General features: G+C 41.6%; 2 long non-coding RNA genes across 25 annotated transcripts in view; one reads left to right on the top strand and one right to left on the bottom strand.

Annotated features, from left to right (window-relative positions):
* The first annotated feature begins 754 nt into the window (after window positions 1–754).
* LOC112072663 (uncharacterized) lies at window positions 755–3,179 on the top strand. Its single transcript, XR_002894363.2, has 3 exons — window positions 755–860; window positions 2,184–2,258; window positions 2,379–3,179. It is a non-coding gene; the product is annotated as an uncharacterized lncRNA (long non-coding RNA).
* Window positions 3,180–3,212: 33 nt separating this feature from the next.
* Window positions 3,213–4,469, bottom strand: part of LOC112072662 (uncharacterized) — a 4,733-nt gene continuing 3,476 nt past the window's right edge. For 5 of the 24 annotated variants that reach the window (XR_011476285.1, XR_011476287.1, XR_011476288.1 and 2 more), the window contains 4 exons: window positions 3,880–3,981; window positions 3,639–3,779; window positions 3,535–3,571; window positions 3,213–3,469 (listed from right to left, as the gene is read on the bottom strand). This is a non-coding gene — a long non-coding RNA (uncharacterized lncRNA). The other 19 variants (XR_011476292.1, XR_011476289.1, XR_011476293.1 and 16 more) reach the window with 17 other exon arrangements.

Genomic DNA, 4,469 nt, shown 5'->3' with positions numbered 1-4,469 from the left:
AGAGAGATAAATAAAATAAATAATAACATTGCTTCTGCCCCCGAAACTATTAGACAATTTAGTTCCTAATTGGAAGTGTATCAGGCTCATTAGCGTTAGTATAGAATAACGCTCTCTGTATGAAGACAGGCTAAAGCTGCTTATCCGATCACACATGGCGACGTTGGCTAGCAAAAGAAAAAAGCTCATGAGTAGAAACACGTCATTGGGTCTAACGGTCCTATATATCGCCGAACTGCGCATGTGCATGACGTCAACTCAAAAAGCACTCCTGTATAAAGTAGGTTTTTTTTTGTTGACTAAAATGAAAACGTGTCCGTTTTTATTTTATTTTAATTTTCACAAGGTTGGAGTATAACACGTTCAACTACGTAAGACATTGGCTCAGATGTAGGTTGTGCCTTTAGTTGTCGGAAGGAAGAATTGTTCACTTCTCTCAAACCCCGGTCTGGTCTGTTTCGCAAACGTTCCCGGAAGTACCGCGAGTTGCACCTCTGGCTTTAGAAGCTCTGTGTTATCAAGGAGACACTCCATATTAACTACTCCATTGGATTGGTTGAACAGTGCAAAAGAAAAGCCCTACAGTTTTTTTCTCTCTCGTCAACACCAGTATGTTGGCGATCTAGTTTCAGGCGTTTTAATTAATAAAAAAAACATAATTACAGTATTTTTCATGGGAGGAAAATTGAGGGGCGGGCTTTAGGATTTGTGTGACAGTTCAACTGCGCAATCTCCGTAAAGGCAGTCAGACGGCTAGGTAAAAAAGGGTTCTCGTAGAGCTCGCAAGGTGTCAAATACGGACTTTGCGCCCCCGAGAAAATAGCATTTACTGATGATGTTGATGTCTTTGAAGAGTTTCCGTGAGTACCTTGATGATTAAATAGTATTAAAACGTAAGGGTTGTTGGATGACCAGTTTTTGCTGGGCAGTCCTTTGTTTACTTTTGTAACCATCTGCGATATAGTAAATGATTGCGGCCCTCAATTTGGGGTTTTCGTGCATGTGTGCGCATTCTTTGTTTGTAATACTGATGGTATGTCAGGGCAGATGGTTCGTTTTATAAAGCAAGTTAGGATAACTGACATGGCAGGTTAGGATAATTCGTTTAACCGGTTAGGTGAATTAACGTAGTGGCTTGGAGAATGAGGTTTAGGTTAAGACAAGGGTTAGGCTTAGCGACAACGCTACTGTGTCAACTGTTGTCCCCGACGCGGCCACTATGGAGCTGTAAACCTACTCCGTCTAGTCACAACGGTAGAAACGTTAACAGATCATCAGCATCATTAAGCACCTGTACCTCCCTCTCGATCATCCCACTGGTTCCTGCATTAGAATGTCTTAAAAAATGTTAAGGTTTGTATCATTCACAGCTAAAGTTGCCAAATAACTCTAAATCTTAATGTATAAGACCTGCTCCATATGCCCACTCGCTCCTGAATGGGAAAAATATCCCTATCTCAGTTTAATTTTTTCTTGTCTGCTAAATGAACAAGCCAACAGCCTGTGCATGGTGCATACAGATAAGTGTACAGTAGGCCAACTCATTCTGTTCTTCTGAAACACATTTCTTTCATATCATAACGTTTCTTTAGACCTGCCTAAAATAATAACGGATTTATTGTGATGGTGTGTATTTAATTGATTTATTAGACTTTTTAAAAATGTAGATAATAGTGAAGACATCAAAACTATGAAATAACACATGGAAAATAGTAAAAAAATTAAGAAAAAAACTTTGAGTTTTGAGTAGGTGTCCAAGCTTTTGATTGGTAATGTATATAATTTCTCGTTGATATAAGGAACGTATATTTTATGTTTCCAAAACCATCTCCCACRAGCGATGCGTTTTAAAGTTCGAAATGAGCGTCGGGGATGTTAACAAAACTCCCCTGGCCAGAAAAACACTACCGTCAATACGTGCTAAAGCAGTTAGCGCCTATGAATGGGGCAGCCACAATATCTAGCTAGTTAATACTAAACATATGTAGCACGAATTATTGGTTGCCTTTATATTCCTCTCTAATGTGCATGCTACGGGATGTTTGTCATAATAGCTCATTTGGATCACATTTGTGGAAGGTCGTTTGTGTAATTTAAAAAATAGCTAGCTATTTTCTTAGCTATATTTATATATAAATAATTGTCCTAGCTATATTTTGAATGGGGTATGTATGTCTTTCCAGCCACAGGCTGCCTCCTCCAGCTTCTAGACAAGATCATCTCTGACAGTGCAACAACCTGTCCAGCATTTGACAAAGGTCAGTCCTTCTCAGCCATATCATAATGACATGTAGCTAGCTACCAGCTGCTAGCTACTAGCCACATACTTTGTCAGAATACTAACTATTCTCTCATTTGTGACTCAAATCCCTTAACAGATGCGAAGTGAACGAGTGCCAGACTTCGTGGGGGAATGTCCAGACCGCAGTTCTTCACGTGAGACAGATCCACATGTGGGGTAACATCTCCCAATTGTCACGCCCAGCTGTTGAGGACCAGAGATGGATCAAGAGCTCAACCTTCTGCCAATATTTCGTCAGAGAACAAGACAGTGGACCTGCTCCAAGGGATGTGTAGGGATACAGGAGAGACTGGCAACTACAGACAGCTCCAGGCTGGATCTGTCTGTCCCCTCTCTCTCTCCTCTATCCTCATCTATCTGTCTCCACCACTGCTTGTAGACAAACGATGATGATATCTGTCAAGTCTTGTCCTATTATTTTCATAACTAGGGATCGAAACAGAACACTGTCGRCTAGTTGGTGGAATCATCCCCAGAATCGGTCCCATTTGCATTTAAGGGTATTCGCAGAAATCTCGGGTAGGTTTTCTCTCCTGAAATGTATGATCTCTGTTCTACTGCCTTTAGTAAACCAATATAACCCTTTTGTCTGAACCAAGCAATTTACCATTCTAATGAACAAAGTATAGGTGTAGTTCCAGACGTACTGCGGACAGTGGGGTTGTTCTGAAAGCCTCATTCCCAACCTTGAACAATGAAGTAAAACATAGTAGATGCTGCAAACTGTATCAAAGAACTTGTAGCCCCCTAATGTCGCGTGACAGACTTTACTGCTACAAAGTAGGTTGGTTCTGCTATATTATACCAGACTTTACTGCTACAGAGTAGGTTTGTTCTGCTATATAATACCAGACTTTACTGCTACAGAGTAGGTTTGTTCTGCCTATGGGGCACAACACATAAACCTACCTAACTTATTGGGCTCAACACAAATCTACCCTAACTATGGTCCTGGGCTCAACACATAAATCTACCTAACTCTATGGGCACAACACATAAACCTACCTAACTCTATGGGCTCAACACAAATCTACCTAACTATGGTCCTGGGGCTCAACACATAAATCTACCTAACTCTATGGGCTCAACACATAATCTACCTAACTATGGTCCTGGGGCTCAACACATAAATCTACCTAACTCTATGGGCACAACACATAAACCTACCTAACTATGGCCTGGGGCATACACATAAATCTACCTAACTCTATGGGCCAACACATAAAATCTACCTAACTCTATGGGCACAACACATAAACCTACCTAACTCTATGGGCACAACACATAAACCTACTAACTATGGTCTGGGGCAAACACATAAACCTAACTACCTAACTATGGTCCTGGGGGCTCAACACATAAACCTACCTAACTATGGTCCTGGGGCACAACACATAAACCTACCTAACTATGGTCCTGGGGCACAACACATCACATAAACCTACCTAACTATGGTCCTGGGGCTCAACACATAAACCTACTAACTCTATGTGGCACAACACATACCCTACCTAACTATGGTCTGGGCACAACACATACACCTACACTAACTATGGTCCTGGGGTCAACACATGAACCTACCTAACTCTATGGGCAAAACACATAAACCTACCTAACTAAGGTCCTGGGGCTAACACATAAAACCTACCTAACTCTATGGGCACAACACATACATCTACCTAACTCTATGGGCACAACACAAACCTACGGGCCTGTTTCCCAGATACAGATTAATCCTAATTCTGGACCATTTCAATTTATTTAACTAGGCAAGTCAGTTAAGAACAAATTCTTATTTACAATGACGGCCTACCGGGGAACAGTGTGTTAACTGCCTTGTTCAGGGGACACAGTGTGTTAACTGCCTTGTTCAGGGGAACAGTGTGTTAACTGGCTTGTTCAGGGGAACAGTGTGTTAACTGCCTTGTTCAAGGGATTTGAAGATTTTTACGACAGATTTTTACCTTGTCAACTCGGGGATTCGATCCAGCAACCTTTCGGTTACTAGTCCAATGCTCTAACACATAGGTTACCTGCCGCTAAAAAGCTTTTTCAATGGAACTTCTTCGCGACAAAGAGCTGTGTGTCTGGGAATCCAGCCTATAACAAGGGCTGTGTGTCTGGGAAACCGGCCCTATAAAAGGGCTGTGTGTCTGGGAATCCATGC

This window comes from Salvelinus sp. IW2-2015, unplaced genomic scaffold (genome assembly GCF_002910315.2).
Source record: "Salvelinus sp. IW2-2015 unplaced genomic scaffold, ASM291031v2 Un_scaffold1993, whole genome shotgun sequence".
NCBI lineage: Eukaryota > Metazoa > Chordata > Actinopteri > Salmoniformes > Salmonidae > Salvelinus > Salvelinus sp. IW2-2015.
Note: the sequence above shows the minus strand (reverse complement) of the source record. Positions and strands in the feature narration are given on the sequence as shown.